Below are 18,288 nucleotides of genomic sequence, written 5' to 3'. Positions count from 1 at the left end.
AGAGCAGGCCATTTGATCAGATTTAGTCTGAGACCCCCATCTGATAGGAGTTTTGTTGTTGGATATGATTTGGTAGAGAACTGGAAAACTGTTTATCCTGCAGGTAGCAGTGGAGAGTTCAGACTTCTGATCGAAACAGACTTTCCTACAGACATTTTCTCACTGTCATAATGTCAAATGAATTTGACTCAAGGATCCCTGGGGTCCCCGGATCCCCATTGGATAAGAGGTTCATTACAGGTACACTCAGCGGCCAACATGCACGCCCGAGCCCTGGTTATTTATTCATATTGCTCAATTTGAAATAGAGTGAACGATTTTGTCTGAGGAGCAACTTAATTTGTAGGCCAGGGATTCCGCACGAAAACGCATTACAGTAACTTGTTTTGAAATCCGTCTGGCACCACCCTCCCTCTGAGAAAAACATGCACCCTCTTGCACTTTGGTAAAATTAAGTCACTCTTATGATTTTCTTTTTTTTTTCCATCTTCCTCTTTGATTAATTGTGCAGCCCTAGCAGAATCTTCAGTTCAACTGAAGAGCATACTTTTGAATTAAACAGTCTCGCTACCCATCCAGCTATCATATCTGCACAAGGTACGAGACTCACAGTAGAAGAGTAGAAGATTAAAAATATTCCTGATGTACTTCTTAAGTCTTGTGTTTTTTTATGGTACTTTATTTATGTATCACAGGATGTCAAACTCTGTGGCAAATGTACCATAAGTACCACACACCATATGTGAGGCCTTATAGCATACTGCAGATGGTACCACATAAAAAACTGCACAGAGTACCATGTACAGTAAGTAGGCTACCATATAATATACTATGCAAGTAAGTGCTACAGAAATGTGTATCCAGGTACAGTGCTAAAATTCCCATGGCAGTGCCCAGAAATAGTGGTTGAGTCTGGCAGCTCTGTGTCTGCCGGTCTAGGAGTGAATCCCTCCAGAGCTTCCTCTCCTGTCTCCCCTGCTTTGCCACCCTTTCTACCTTCTCACTGTCTAAATCAGAAAATACAAAATACAAGAGACCAAAGGACTTATAAGACCTATGGCCAATTGTCCCAAAAACTGTGTTAAGTTATATGTCACTGTACTTATGAAGAAAGTTGTGATGCAGCATTTAATATGCACACCAACTGGTTAAAGGCAAAGGCTAGTTCAGTCCAGAATGAAAACACAGTCATTATCACCTCACCCCCATCAGTCGAAACTCCATTAAAGTTCATAGGAACACCAAACACACAGAGAGTAAGCCCCCGCAGCTACATCTCAGCCTTCTCCCAAACCATTGAAGTTAATGGGGCCATCTTTTTACAGCTTTTACATGTTTTTACAGCTTTTACATGTTTTTACAGCTTTTACAGATCTAAGTGGCCATTCTGCCTTTTGAATCTTGCCCTAGCCTAAATTATAAACGAGGCAGACCGTTATTACCCCTGGGACCGTTTCCTACATATTTTGATAACCAACATCAGTCCTCACATTAGTGCTGAGCAGGATCGCACAAAGGAACGTGTGATTCAATACAGAATTCGCCCGCTGCCAAGTCACTGTCAATGAGAATATCTCTGAAATGTGGGAGATTAATAGCGGTAATGATAACAAGGGAGCGCGACGGAGGCAAGGGTGAAAATAGCAGGTGAAACAGGAGTGTTGTCAGGTATAAGCCAGGCACACCTGTGTCATAATCCTGTCTTATTTTACCTCATGACATTTTGGCTGCGGTGGGAAGGTTGTCAGCATGCTAAGTTAGTGTCGTTGGGACCTTCTTCATCCACCTGTGACTGTTCTGTTTGTCTCCCTTATCCTCTCTTTCTAATGACTTACTCTCAACAGTCAAGCTGAAAGGCAATGCTAATGACATTCTGACTGCTAGCTTACTTAAGTACTTACGCACTGCTACTTACATAAGACGCTAACCAGTTTGTAGTGCCTGCAGCTATAAGTGTGCAGTAGCAAAAAAGCATCCATTTCTCGCTTGTAAACTCAAAAGTTCCTCCCAACTCTGATTTACGACTCCTCAGTGCGCTGTACAGTAGTCTGCAAACAGATCCAAATAAACGGGATGTAACCGATTGATGTGCCAAGTGGATTCATTTCAAATTCTTTATGTTTTATATTTAACATTTTTAGGTTTACTTTGTGGATTGGCCCCACTACAGCTGGAGAATACAAACAGGCACATTATACACACTTAACGCACATACAAATGCAGGGAGAGTCCGTGCACACACACACACATAAATGTACACAGAACATAGAGAGAGAGGGGGGGAGGGGGGGGAGAACACGCACACCATGAGGGAAAGCTCAGGAATAGCCATGTAACATAGGACAAGAAATGTACGCTGACAGACTACAAGCTGAGAGCCAAGAGGTTGCTAATAGGATTCTTACCTTTAAACCGCACACACACACACACTCACACACACACACACACCTCATTATACTGCTACATTCCGAGAAGAGATTTGAAATGTAAATCCCCGCTGTCGAATTTCTTGAATTTACTCAGGGTCCGTGACCAGCCAACTAGCTCAGTGACCTCAGACTCAATACACAGCAAATGAAACGCAGTGGAAATGCTTTGGGTACACAAATGGAAGTCATTCACCACTTGCCAGAGGCTGGTCCATTCAGACACGTATATATATGGATATAGCTTTTCAGCAGCGGTGGTTTGGATTAGTCCCAGCTTTTGGTTTGAGTGTAGATCACAGTGCTAACGATGAAAGCACCAATTCTAAGCTTAGGTGCTACAGTTATTTGTGTAGTGTATGTGTTGAATTATAAATTACAGTGGTGGTAATTTCCTTGATGTGGTGGCCCACCACTGCCGAATGAGTACTGGAGAAACACTGTGGCTGTTGGAGGAGGCAGATTGAAATGACTGAAATGTAGCCTCCTCTATCCCTAAATAAATAATAGGATTTGAACGTGCAAGTGAAAACAGGGTGTAGCGGCCCTTTTTCCCTCTCTTTCGGCCCGCCGTTTAGCTCTCCTTCACACCTGTCACTTTTTAACAAACCAATTTCATCTGGGAAATAGAACAGAATAGACTAGAACTTCTGAATGGCATTAAAGCGAGAAAGGAAATAAGTTCATGCCACGCACATCAACGCAGAGAAGTTGAAAATCACGGTGGAAATGTTAGGCCTATAGGCTAGATTTTTCTTCACAAAGGCTTTCTCGGAGCACTGCGCGTGTTAAAATTTGGCTGCGACAGCGAATGTAGTGCTTAATTAGCCGTGGAAATCTTGTGATGTGCGTCCAGTCTAAACAATGCCTCTAGGTAAAAGGCCTCCAGCGAAGTATCATTTCTGGGACTTCATGATTCTTGTGGTACCAGAAGCCGTCGGGCTATTTCATGTTGTAGTGGGTATGAAGCAAAACCCTTCCAGCCTGCGCTTTCACATGCAGCAGCACGCAGCTGACGGGACATGATGCTGAATCAACTCATGACAGAGGCAGTCCTTTTTCTCCACACACACACACGCACGCGCACACACACACACACACACACACACACACACACACACACACGCGCGCGCGTAATCCTGTCATTTTAAACTACTTAACTGTATCTCATTCTCACTCTCTCTTTCTGGCTAACACACACACATGCACACACACACACTCTTTATCCTATCATCCTAAACTACTTAACTCTTTCTCTCTCTCACTCACACACACACACACACACACACACACACACACACACACACACACATTTAACTCCTTTATTTGTACTTACATTTGATTCATCCTTATAAACCACTTACACAGTGTAAAACCAATGGCAGCCATGCACTGTACTGCCATTTATATAAATTAGAAGAAATCCATTTCATCTGACTTTCATTTGTGTTAATCTTCATTTGCGTTTCACATCGTTGATGATTATCTGGTATTGTTGTTTATTTCTAATTATTTCTCCAATAGAAATCACACGGCTATTTAAAACAGCCACACCGCCACGTAACACAGGCCATGTGAGTACGATTTTTTTTCTGCTCTGTGTTTCTGTAGTTACTCACCCATGGCATCTCTTACTGCCAATTAAAGCACACATCATCACAGGTAGATGACTGGAAAAATACATATCACTTTGAGTTCCTCTCCAGCAGTGCTCATCAATTTAATTGTCTCTTAATCCAGTGAAATCGCTGTATGATTGAATACTAAAATAGAAGTCATTCATATTCAGAACATGAAACATGCGAGCACACAGACTCCAAATGAGTAGCTGCAGTACCTGTAGTGTTTAAAGGCTGCTAACTGCATATTTCTATCTATATGAAAATTACATCAGTTGTGTGATAACAAGAAATGGCCTGTGTGCTAGCATCACTGCATAACTGGCTGCATTAATTTGTTCATCAGGGCTGTTCAGTTAACAAGTCAGTGCAAATGTCTGAGGTTGCAATGGAAACACCAGTGTTTCCCATATAATATTAATATTTCAGTGGCCCGATCAAGTAAATTAACAGCCATCTAAGGGAATTTTTGTTTTAGATTCATATCAGGTGCAGTCTGTGCTGGTTTGTGTCACGCTGTGTATGAACCGACACAAACAGAACAGAGAGGCAAAGTCTGAAGCTAGCCTGCATGATATATGAAGGAGGAAAGTATCTGTAATCAGCTGTATGTTGTACTTGCTTCACTGAAGTAGCCATAATCAGATAAGAGTGTAATAGTCAACTAATGTTGCAGTAGCTAGAGTAAGAGACTTAAATGCCTGGAAACATAAGAGGTACTGGGCTCAGCACAACTGGCAACCTACAGGAAACAGTGCTCACTATTAGAGAATAGGATTCCGGAAAGCAATACAGGTTCGGGTTCAAAGCTGCCACTTTGTGGATATTTTGAGATGCTTTGTGAATACAAGTCATGACTTCTCTTTTGAAATTCTTATTTCGAGACACAACTTGTACGCCTGTCTCACACACTCCCCCTCTTTCCCTCTCTCTTTCTGCCTTCTTCTCTTTGGCTTTGGTTGTCCAAACAGTCGATACTGTACAGCACTGTGTAAATGAACTGTACTAAGTACTGTAACTTGAACTTGACTGCACCCCCCCCCCCCCCCCCTCCCTATCCATTAAAAGTAGATTGGAGCTAGCTGATATTTTATCCTCTGAAGTGCTTTAAGAAGGTGTCAAGAAATGCGAGTGGACAAACAGCCAAAGGCACAAGTAAGGCCCATTAAAATTCAATGCCCTACAGGGTCAAATAAAAGCTTCATTAAAAACACTCAGCAAAATAATGTGAACCTTCCAGCCATTCCCACATGTCGAAATCGATGCCCAAATACCAGATTAGATTTCTGTGCTGCCGTGTGCTTTGCACTGCAGAGGGTACTTGGGACATTTGGACTCAGCCGAATAATATAGATCTCATTCCCTCTCACACACACAATTGTGAATGTTCATCATATCATTTGAAATCGGCAGTGACGGGACTCAGAAGCCCTCTCCAATCTTGTCTAATTAACTCATCAGGAAAAGCTTCAACTAGGTTAATCTTATACCTAGGGAACGACAGAGTTTTAATAGACTCACAGCTCTAACTGGGTTAACCCTCTCCTGTCCGCTCCCCTCTCTCTCTCATCTCCTTCTCTGCCTCCTCTCCCCTCCCTCACCTCTCCTCTCGTTTCCTCTCCTACCTCCCCCCCCCTCTCCTTTGCTCTCCGAATTCTGTGACGACACAGTCCCTGTCAGTTTTGGTCCGAAGGGACGTCTAAGTGGGTTACCACACAGGCCATCCCACTGATACTGCCTCAAATAGGTTACTTCACACACTCTCTCTTTCTCTCTCTATGTCTCTCTCTCTCTCTCCACACACACATATACTACACGCAGTGGGAGATAGCTCAATTATATTCAAAGTAATTCTCACCGAATAAACAAATAGACACACACAGCATCAGAGACTGATGCTCATTACAGATGGATAAAAAGAGAGGCTGGGTGAGAGACAGGTGGGCTTGGTAACAGACCTGCTGTGAATAAAAAAAATCTAATCAAAGACGGAAATAGACAAACAGGAGCTAGACTTGGTGTTTGCTGTGCCAGGTACATGTTAGCCAGTATGAGCAGACACATCAGGCCAAATGGATCCAAATGATAGATTATGTGAGGTTAGTGCAGTGTGGCTGGAACTCCTCTTATCATGCCTTTCTAGTCTTTTCACAAATGTATCAATATTACCAGTCGACAAAACATCAGCTAGCAGCAGAAGGCATAATGTTGAACTTTGATTCTGGTTATGAATATGAAATATAGATGTAACACCTAGCATGCATGTCTTGTCCAATTATATTATTTAGAACAGCCACTGCATTACATTAATGTATTTATTACAGTCAAGGGGACTTAACAGGTTTACTTAAGCTTTACTCCATGCCCTGTCCGTCACTTTACACAGGTTTTTTATGTCCTTATTTATTGTTGTGTGGATGAATAGTCAATGCTTACCAGTTGCCGGTTGATGTGTCGGCTAGTCGGCTGTTCAGTGCATCGCCTAATCCATATTGGCATTTATTAAACCAATGTTTTCTGCTGGGGGAATGGCACTTGTTTGATTGATTAGGAAGGTCACCTAGTGGTCGACAGGTTGCTGGTTCAATCCCTTTTCAGCCAGTCCCCAATCCTGCCAAGGTGCCCCTGAGCAAGAGCACCTAACCCCCATGTATATGTGCACCAACCAGCTCCAAGAAACTGGCTAATATCAGCATAATAGTGTAATACAGTGCAACAGGCAGTTGCTTGCAATATGTCAGAGTGGTTACAACTGAAAGCCATTCGGTTGTCAGCTAGGGAGATGCAGTGTGACAGGGACCACTCTGCCTGTCCACTGGGAGAGGCTGTACCAGAGCTAGTGCAGGAAAACAACCCACATGTAGAATAGTATCTGCTTTGAAAAGTTACATCAGCTATGTATGAGCCCATTTTTATTGACTGTATGTGTGTGTGTGTGTGTGTGTGTGTGTGTATGTGTGTGGCGGTGGGGAGGGGGTGCCTTTGCATATCTATGTGTAGGTGTGCGTCTGTGCGTGCGTCTGTATGTCACAGCTATTCTCTGTCTGTTCCAGATGGGTGGTGGTAGGTGGACAGACAGGGCCATCCATCACATCAGCTTACTGGTCATCTGAGGGCTTTGTTCTCTCAGGATTATCGTACTTTCACTAATTGCTCCCGCCTCACCTGGGAGCGCATGTACAGACCACACAGCCACAGTAAGCTCTTATCACTTGGGTGATTATCAGACAGGGGGGCTTTGGAAACGCCCCATCCTGGAGCTCCAGCTAGCAAGCAGGTTACTTAGCAATTGCTTTTGTGTTAGCAATTAATACAATAGCGGTCACCACTGGTACCATGAAAACTCATTGATCTGAATGGACCACTTCCAGCCTTATTGTCAGTAGAAATGCACATGTCAGTGATGCATGTCCATTAGTGCTTTCCTCTGTGCTGTTTATTTCACTTCATCAAACTCCTAAGGAATAAGTTGCGACCTCCGTTCCTCAAGGTTTGGATTAGTGAGTTTCTTTCTCTCTGTCTCTCTCACTCTCTCTCTCTCTCTCTCTCTCTCTCTCTCGCTCTCTGTCTGTGTCTCTGTCTCTGTTATATGGTAACACAGATAGGAGCACTCCCCAGGCTGATGTCTGTCAAGTGTTCACTTCATCTCATCTGTCTCCCCGAAACCTTCTCATCTGTGTGTCTCTTCTCGCCCTCTCATCTCTCTGTGGAGCGAGAGAAGGCACCCAGGGGAGAGCGAGGGAGAGAAAAGGGATCCCTCCTGCTTTCTTTTCAGGAAATATGTCGGGCCCAGGCCTGGTTAATCGACTCTCCGTCAGCCCAGAGAGACTCCAGTCTTTTGGAACCACACCTGACTTGAATTAGAGATGTATTCAATTAGTTTTCTGCGGTTGATTGATCTAGTCTGGGATAATGAAACCAATGACATTGCTTTTTAAAAGAGCAAAAAGCTCACCCTCCATGTATTGCTGGCAGTCCAAGGCTATACGTAATTGTCAGAAGAAAAACTACACAGTTTGGTGCATTCACTGTCCTTCTTTTGCTGTGTGATGGGAATTTATATGTAGTCTATAAGAAATCAGACATTTCTCCTGCCACTGGGAAATGTGCATAGTTCAAGAATAGAATGATCCCTCCTCTACACAGCTGAATAGCCTAATATCTGTATGGTGGCAGGGTGTTCAAAGTATACTGTAAAATGGGGGAAAGGATCAGTGAGCAAGAGGTGATAATGTTAGTCATTTCTGTTGTTGTCCCTCTGTGTCCCTCATATCCATTGGTAGTCACTCTCCAAACTGTGACCAGTGTAGCCTTTGTAGCCTTCCCTCGTTTAAATGCTTGCAGCATTGCTGCAGCATTGTTCCTCCGACTCCAAGGGAAATGGTTTGGAAAATCCTGTAATACTAATGCAGAATAAATGCAGTGAGGAGACTAAAGGCTATGTTCGCACTGCAGGCCTTTCTGAATTCTGAATTGCTTCTCATATTTGATTTCTTTGGATGACTTTTCATATCTATTCTAGGATGTAACCCATATCTGATACCAAAATCAAAAAGACACGTGCGCAGAGTAACAATAACGAAAGACATCACATTTGTTTTTGTTCCTGCATGTTTTGAACACATTTCGGTTACGATATGTGCATTTGAGGTTTGGCTGAATTGAGGCATCCCCCCAAATACCAATCACGTTGTCTGTTTCACTTTCTTTCCATTGTTGTGTCTCGTTGTCCTCCATGCCAGCACTGGCTCAGCCAAACTGCCGTAGGCAGCAAAATTATGGCAGTTGTCTCAGGTGATTGACATAAGATTTACTTGTTGTCATGGCAATGCTGAAATTCCGATGTCAGTGTTCAAGTGACATGCCTTGGGATGCGACTGTAACAAAATATATGATTCCATGCAGCTTTTTGCTGTTCACATAAGGCTTGGGCGATATCAAATCAACGACTGGCAATTCCTTTGATGATGATAATGATGTACCATGTTATCATCGCTATTTTGGTTGAAAAGAGACTCACAGACTGTAGCAATTAGGCCTAATACATATGGCCCTTTTGCACTAAATGTGAGTTTCTTCCTTTATTCCTTTATTAATTTGTCATCTCAATACAGTTAATTAGTAGCTACATTGTGCATGTTGGGAAATAAAGGTGTTCTTTTTACTCTGATTGAGCTATTACACAATTATGAAGACATAGCCTATGCCTCTGCATACATTACTGCACTTTTCCTGTTGTCGGTGGTGACGGCAGCTTCGCAAACTTCTCTTGCTGATTTAAAGTCCTCGTTTATTTTAATTTTTGTTAGTATAATATGTGAAAATGCAGCTTCCTCACACAGTCAAAGTTACGTTTATGAAGCAAGTAGCCTAATTAACCTCTCTGTCCCTTTCTCTCTCTCCCCTTCTTTCTTGCAGTTTCACTCTCACACACTCTGCCTTGCTGTGTCTCTCTCACTCAAGATACGTAGGCTACAAAATGCCCCCATCAAATCTAGCGAAAAATGTCTTGTAACATTGTTCAGCCTGCACATTCAAACCAGGAAACCTCAGCCCACTCCCTCACCTTGTATTGCAGTATACTCGCTCACCCCAGCTGACTCTGGCACTGCTTTCTTTGTAATTGTTCATCTAAAGCTATTTTTCCCCCCATCTTCTCTAGTTACTCATAGATTGAGCAGGTACAGCAGTTTTGTGTTAAGAGGTGTGTTAAGAATTTATTATGTTTGGGAATGCTACCTTAGCCCTGGCTGGTAGGGAAGCTGATTGATGACAGTGGATGTCACCCAATTTAGGCTAATCCAGGTTTGCTGACACTCTTTTATTATTTGGTTCGAACTCAAAGAAATTCCAAATAGGTGCAGTTACATTTTTTTGAATAAGATTCGCCATCTTGCTGCCATTACAGAAAAAATATGCGCATGATTTTACATATGTGAGTGGCCTCTGTAATTTTAGATACATTTGGCACAAATAACAGCTGTGCTGGCGACTTGTTTATCATGTCATTACTGTGGCAGAGTGACAAATGTTACCATAGCCTCCCAATATGGTGCTTAATGATAATATTATTATAATATCATCGCCCACGCCTAGTTCACACTGATTCAAAACCATTAGATCTGTGTCACGTGAGGGGAAAAAAACAGAATTGGGACACTTTCAGCTGCAGTGTGAACATCTAGTGTTATCTAAAGGACACTACTGTATCTGTAGATTCTTATCGTGGAGAATATAAATACAAACATGGTAAATGTCATGGATTTACAGCTGTGAGACAGTGAAACAAATTGGCACCTTCAGTTGGGTGAAGTCTTGGTGGCAGCCAACCACCACTCTGCTTCTGCTGTGTGTTCGCCTACTTCATCAATCACTTGCACACATCACAAATAGGACAGGAGGGAAACTTACCAGGTCTGTGCTGCTTACTGATGTGCTGCTGTGCTGCCACTCACATTGTGCTGCTGGTGAGAACTGCTGCCTGCTATGAGTACGTGGCTGTTCTTCTCACCAGCCACCACCACAGCTGCCACCTGCTTGGATCTGCTCCTTTGCACCCTATGAGGGGATCTAGTGAGCTCTCTGCTCGCTAGATTTATAGTATGCTGAGGTATGTGCACAGGGAGCAAATGCAGAGGTACATTCATTGCCAAAGCTAAAGAATGTATTGCCATGCCATTCTACCTCAGTGACTATCTTAACCAAAAACATGAGTTGTCCAGGCCCAAAAATATGAACTGGGCATTAATGGCTGCCAAGGGTAAAAAGACCCTTAATATTTAAAACAGTATAGCCAAAAGTCTAGGTTTAGAATAGTCTAGCAGCAATAATGGATCTGACAAATTACTTTAATTAAAAGTCATTTGCAAAACATGCTTCATATTCAGTTCTTTTATTTGGCTACATATGAAAGAAATTGGATCTTTGGCCATTACAATAGTATAAGCTGTGCTTTTTAGGTACAGAAACACATTGTAATGGTTTGGCCTTAAACCTATGATGTAACAGGCTTTAACCTCCACAAGGCACCAGATGCTCTGCCACATTCTTGCTTTGGTCTAGGCTACTCTGAAGCATTAATACAGGCTAATGAACAAGACTGAATTATGAACATACGTACGTTAGTTTAGTTAGCATTTCACTTAAGTTTAGTTTTTGATGAAATATGAATCATTTACAGCGCTATAAAGTGTCATTAAGCAGTTGTCAAATGATGATACTTTTCAGGGCCGCTCTTAGTTTTTATATCCATTACAGTGCCGAGAATTTCTGCAGGAAGAATCACTTTTTGAAGTGTGAAGTTTCTGTCTATAATCCACTCCAGCATTCGACTCAACATGGCCATAGGACACATATTCAAAATCCAAATGCCAATAGTGGAACAGATTGAGGTGACATTTTCTTTTGGAGGGACATCAATGTACAGTTTGATAGGCTATGACCAAGACTGGCTGAGTGTAGTGTGGCTCTAAATCAGTGGGTCAGGCCTGGTTTGAATCCCTCGTCTCCCACAACAGGTTCAATATTCAGCCAACGAATTCAGTTACCTTTCCCAGTATCTCTTTTGCATTCTTACTTCCCTTTCTGTCGGCATCCCATCTTCTTAAAGTTTCCCTAATGACAGTGGAGTGTGGGCGAGAGTCAGCTTGGTCATCTGCCTTGACACTCGCTACACTCATAATAGGCCTATTCCTTATTGTAATGTGCCATTAAATGCCTGATAATGTTTGTGGTGTTTGTGGGTGGGAGGACTTGCATAGTGGCTACTACTTTTCAGCACTAATGCAGGACAGATACGGGGTGGAAGGACCTGTGGAAATCTTTCATTGTGTGCAGTACTGATAGACAGATAAGGGATGGGCAGACTTTTCTAATGGCTAACACTGTACTACTAACACAGGATAGCTGTAGGGCGGATGGCTTCTATCATCACTGTTATTAGGGCAGTAAGCCACATGGCATCGGGAGAGCCCAGGGGTTTACCGCTTGCCCAGGGAGGGTGCACCGAGGGCTGGATTCCAAAGTGGTGTCAGCCCCGCCTGCCTGTATTTGGATGGATAGTCTCTGCAGCAGGAGCAGCTGGCACCGGGCCTCAGGACTGAAGACTCTCCTCCTCGTCCTCCCTTTTGTATTCCTCTCGCCTCTCTCCTCAGGACTGAAGACTGATGGAGAGAAAAGGAAGGGAGGGTGAGCGGAGGAGAAGGCCAGAGACAAGAGACACAGAGCTGGCAGAGAGACAACCGAAAGCATGAACCAAGCATTTGTCTCCCTTCCCTGTGTGGCTGGACGTGCCGTGCCGCGCACTTTGGCATTCATGCTTCTCGTGCTTCCCATGACGACCGCGCGCCCGAACACTGTACAGTGCTGTAGGAAAATCCAGCTCTACACTCCACCCAACAAGAAGAAAACTAGCGGAATTGGCCTGCAGTCCCAGTTCCTCTTTTTCCTGCAATCCTGGACGGAGGTGTCTCTAGGCGGCGTCTGTGTTGTTTCAAGTTTCAGATGGTGCCTGACTTCACGCGCAACTCCTAAATGCAGCCAATGTGCCCATTGGTTTTGGCCGCAATTACGTCATTTTGACCGCACACACTCCGTCATGTCTGTCTCTCTGTGAAGCATGAACCAGCAAAAAGAGAGGAGGAATGAGAGGGAACACATGCTGAGAAAGGGCAACAGGAGGCAAGTGGTGCAATGAGGGACAGAAGAGAGAGAGAAGGAGAGAAGAGGAAAGATGGGAAAGGAAAAAGAGGATGAGAGGGAAAGAGCCTGAGTCGGAAGGTGTTGTAATAATTGATAACCCAGTTTATATAGCAGTTTTCAAAACAGAATCACAAAGTGCCTTACAAACAAAACAATAAATAAAAGCCAATATGATGAATAGTAACATGTCAGACATAAATTAAAGACGAGGTTACATAAGAATGAAACAGGCAAGTACAACAAGAATAAAATACGTGAAAAACAAATCTTACAAAAGCCTGTCTGTAAAGTGATTTATAAATATAAACTGATTCTGTCCTCCTAAGCTCCTTAGACAGGGCATAAGAATGACTTGCATTAAAGAACAAACACAGCTGAATTTGGCAGGAGATGTTTTTAATGCCAGTAACAAGGACCCCAGTTTTCTCTGAATTTAGTTGAAGGAAATTTTGGGACGTCCAGTCCTTGTCCTCGGTGATGTTAAGGACTGGATGTAATAGCAGTAGTAATAAGCAATCGTTTTTTGGTTTAACTGAGAGATACAGGAGTGTGTTTTTAGCACTCAGAAGAGTCGTTTAGTAGCAGAAAATCCTATATACATAACATACATATATGAAGAAAACAGTTAACAGGTCAGTCGTGTTGTCAGTTGCATATAGGTCATGCAGTACTAACGTGGAGCACTCACCTAAATGCAAAATAAGAGAATTACAGCAAGGAGCAGAGATTAGCATGAGAGAGCAGAGGGAAGGAGGAAAGAGAGTGTGGGAGAATCTTTGTGTGTGACAGCGGGGGGTTGAATGATAAGAGGCTCAGAGAGAGCGAGGTGAGGAGCGGGAGAGAGGAGGTGGAGGTACCGAGTGGCACAGAGTGATTGAGATTTAAATGTAAGGCGATATGACAGATATGACAAGACGGCGTAAGAGTCTGTGTGTGTGTGTGTGTGTGTGAGAGAGAGAGAATCTGGTGTGAATGCGAGAGCTGTAGTGAATAATTGAGATCCAGAAGTAACACGCATGTGACAGATGTGAAAGTGACAAGGAGAGGCAGGGGGTGTTCACATGAATCCTGCACCCTAAAACTGAAGATTGGAGGAGAAGAGAGGAGGAGGATAGAGAGAGGAGAGGTGGGACAGACAGGAGAGCAAAGGAGGGCAGACAGATAGGAGATAGGAGAGGAGATGGAAAGAGGAGAGAGGAAGAGAAGGATGCAGTGCAGAGAGAGACATAGGGATAGGAAGCTATAACGCTATAGTTAATTGGTTTTAATTAAATAGGGATACTAAACAAACGCACTAACAATCATTGCCAGATGCATTGTACCACACCACAGCATGCACTTAATACACACGATCACTGTTTCCTTTCTCTCTCCTGCACGATGGAGAGTGACTTTGAGATCGATAATGTCTCCTTTCTTCTTACACTGAATTCATATGTACACTCTAGTAAGGTTTTAGCCTGGACATCTTTTATATTTTCTAGAAGAACTCAGGGGCTTGTGTTTCCTTATATCAATTAGAGATGAACAAAGTTTAATAGAATTGTCAATGTCTTACATGACCTACCTGTGCATGCAATACATCTGCTATGGTTGACTTTATTCTTTTCATTTATGCTCCCTACAGTGGCATGCTTTACAAGAATAACCCATTTGAAACCCTTATGATGCATGACTAATTATAATTTCCATACAATGCATATGAGAATCCCAGTTTTTACAGGATTTCTGCATAAAACCCCTCCGCATGGGGCTTCTGCGGAATGAAAGGAGACAATGGGAAGAAGGATTATAAAACACAAAGAGGTGAAAAAGCAGCGATTTGGGGGCAAAGTATGGAAAGATGATAAGGGGTGGATGAGGAGAAAGGAGAAAGGGGGAGAAAGAGATGGTTGTTTTTGGTGATAGGCCACTTCACAGCTACCTTTTATTCAGCTGTCGTGGGAGAAATATCGTGAGTGCTCTTTAAGTGCGCCCATTTTTTCCCAGTGATCGGACAAATGCGATGCTATCCAATTCACAAACATAGTGTAACAACTCGTAAATCCGACACAAAGGAAAGTAGAGCTGCAGAGAGCAAACCATGTCCTTTTACTTAAAGACTAATGACTCTGTGGTCAAGTATGAATCCATTCTAACAGCGGAGGGGGGGGGGGGGGACAGATTAAGAGAGCAAAGAAGCACTCGAAGGAAAGAGGGAAGGATAAAAATAAATCAAGAGGAATACAAAAGGGAGGATGGGAAGGAGGAGAGGAGGTCAGACAAGTGAGAGATACATTAGAAATAGTAGGACAGAGTGAAGGATGATGGTTATTGATTATTGGCGATGAGAGGAGGCAGAAAGTGGAAAAAGTAGGGAAGGAGGGATTGGAAAGGGAGATTGAGGCAGAGAAAGAGGAGAGAAGGGAGGATGAGTGAGAGTAACGGTATAAATGGTAGATGGAAATAGTGAAGGATTGTTGTTATTAAAGGAAGGCAACACCACAAAACAACATACATCCATCTTAGTTGGTGGAGTAGGAGAGTCATTGCTTCCGATTGGAAATCCCAATTCTGCTCGGGAATTTTCGTTTTCCTAAGTAATTGCAGGATTTGCTACGCTAAAAAATACATCACAAATCATAGCATGGTGATTTTGAAAATTACGATAAGCTCTGAAGTAAAGTTAAGCTAGCTTTGTGCTAGCAAGCAATGTTTTCTCTCCTCTCCCGCCTCAGGTGGCCACGCCCCTTTTTAAAATTCTCTGCACCCTGACACAACGCCACTGGTCTAGGGCAGTGTTTTCCAACCTAGTCCTCGAGTACGCCCTGTCCCGCAAGTTTTTGTTCCATCTTTGCTCTTGCACACCTGATCCAATTAAGGGCTACACACTGTCATGCTAGGCATGTGCATTAGATCTGTTTTCTACTGCTCAGCCAATCAGCATTAAGCGCTTAATTGGATCAGGGGATTGCACACAGGGGTACTTGAGGACTGGGTTGGGAAACACTGGTAGTGCAAGGCATGTTGGAAAACTGAACAATTTCAGTGCTGTGGCTACTCTTACTCTGTATGTCATTTTGCAAAATCCAGGCTGTTATGGAATATAAAGGCATGGTTAAGCCTGTTTATGTCTCTTAACCCTCCCGGTGTCTCCTCCCTTTATACAGTGAGAGCAATGGTAGATATTTGTAAGAAGAAAGAGAGAGAAAGGCAAGAAATAGGGACGAAACGGAGCGATGAGAACGGGGTGAGAAGGAGACCGGCAGAGGAGTAAAAAAAGGAATGAGAGGGTGAGTGAGAAGGAGGAGAAAGAAAGGGATGGAGAGAAGAATGAGAGTGCAAATGCAGCAGTAGCCTAAAGGATAGAGAGGCAAGCTTGTAAGGGGAAGGTCACGGGTTTGAATTCCCCGACCGGAAAATGTGGGCCCTCCCCTTGATGTAACCCGGAGCAAGGCACTTAATCCCCAACCGGTTACATGGAGTTTCTCAATGGTTAACAAACTGCGACTGTGACCGACTCTGGTCATATTGGGCATCTCTGAGGTGTGTTGTGTGTTTATATGTGTTTATGTGACTATGTTAACTACTCCCTCCAGGCTGTTGTGTGTGTGTGTGTGTGTGAGAGAGAGAGAGAGAGAGAGAGAGAGGACACAAAAGCTGCGTGTTTTGACCTTTTAAACATGACCAACGCTGTTTACGTTTCTATTTAGAGATGCTCCATTAGCATGCGTTGCTTTTAGCCCCTCACTCAGGGAGAGCTAAAAATAATACTTGAATAATAATGTTACGCAACAGTACACTAATAGGCTGAGTAATGAAAAACTGATGACCTGCAAAAGCAAGGGAATGACCTTTAGCGGTTTGTTTTGATCTTCTCAAGTTAATTTGTAGTTTGTCATGTTTTGTTACCTTTGCCGGGGCAAGCAGAGTGACATATGACGCAACCTTATATTTTATATAACAACAACAACAAATCTCATTGATTTTAAAGCAGTATTTCAATTTGTTAGAACATGAGTATTTTTACCATGATGCTGTTCTTTATTGAGCAGTATACAGTTAATTAAACAAAGTAAAAGTTGTACTGTTAGGAAAGTTTAATGCTGTACAAAGCAAGATTTTTATTTAAAAATACACCGTCTCAGCCTAAATCACAGGCTGAAGAGAAGAGGGTCCCATCCACCCTAATTGAGACCCTGTAGATTCACTTGATATGCTGAAATGAAAGTCTGGTGTTGGGTACGTACATTTCTCACCAGCATTAGATGTTTTGCCTCTCTCATCCCTTTGCTATCCTTTGATATAAAGCAATCAGCCGGCTGGGTCGGTAAACATGAGCCCACTTTGTGCAGTTTGCTGACATGACATTACATGATTTTCGGCTATTGAAGTTCAGTTTTTACAGTTACTCCTCACTTCCGTTTGGTGCCGCCAACAGTTAGAAAGCCAAGTACCCTGACATTGCTGTATTCTCCATAGAAGAGATGAAGGCAGCTGATTAACGAGGGAGCCAGAAAGCTGAGATCACATTCAGATAAGCTGATAATTAATTAGGTCTTTATGTCATCGCCACAAATCCACAGTGGGACTGTGCAGAGACTGTACTTGTTTTAAATCAGGAGCACCTCAGTGTGAGTTTATGAACACTCATCCTCCAGTGTTTGTTGTCCTTGCAATCCATATTCCCTGTTGGTGTACAGGCTTTTATAGTCTTTTTTATGATCAGTTATTGAATGCATAATGACGTGTCGTTTGTCATGTGTGTCTTAAGGTCTAGTCAGCATTGCTTAGTATGAAATCTAAGGAAGTATTTCTTGGCCAAGGACTGTGCGTGCAATAAACCTACCATAAAACATAAAAGACTAAAGCAACAACAGTGACTTATGAACATCAGATGAGGTTGGTTTCATATGGCCTCACTCAAAATGGGAGAATGTTTGTGATGTCCATCCACTCTTCTCTTTGCATTATTTATGATTGAAGTGTTTTTATAATGTCTTGGTCAGGTCTCCATGGGGAAGAGATCCAATCTCAAGTGGACCTTGTTAACTTTGTTGATTTTTGTATGTTTGCTAATTTATTCGTTCATTCATTTTGGACAAAACTGCATAAGTTAGCTGGAAGAGTTTAAGAGCTGACTGATGAAGTTGTCCCTATTTGTGTTTGTAAGCTCTTTTGTATCCATTCATGGGTCAACTTTTAACTCAATGACCTCCACTTTATCAATAGAAAAGTTCCCCAGGGTACACACATACACACACTCTCTCTCTCTCGCACACACACGCGCTCACACACAAACAAACACGCACTCTCTGAGTATCCATCCAAAACCATTATTTAGCTGGCCTATTGTGGCAGCCCCTAAATTAAAGCTCAGTGAGTTAAAGGCCTCCGTGTGTGTGTTAATGGTGGTGGTGGAGTTGGGGGAGGGGGGGTGGGATGTGTGTGTGGGCGGGGGGGCAGCCCGTGTTCTGTGAGATCCTGAGCGATGGGGAAACCTAGGCTCTGCCCTCCTGACAGTTTTCAGCTTGGTGACCTTGGATAGCTGGACAGAGATGCAG

Source organism: Centroberyx gerrardi, chromosome 4, assembly GCF_048128805.1.
Source record: "Centroberyx gerrardi isolate f3 chromosome 4, fCenGer3.hap1.cur.20231027, whole genome shotgun sequence".
NCBI classification, from domain to species: Eukaryota; Metazoa; Chordata; class Actinopteri; order Beryciformes; family Berycidae; genus Centroberyx; species Centroberyx gerrardi.
This window is presented reverse-complemented; position numbering follows the sequence as displayed.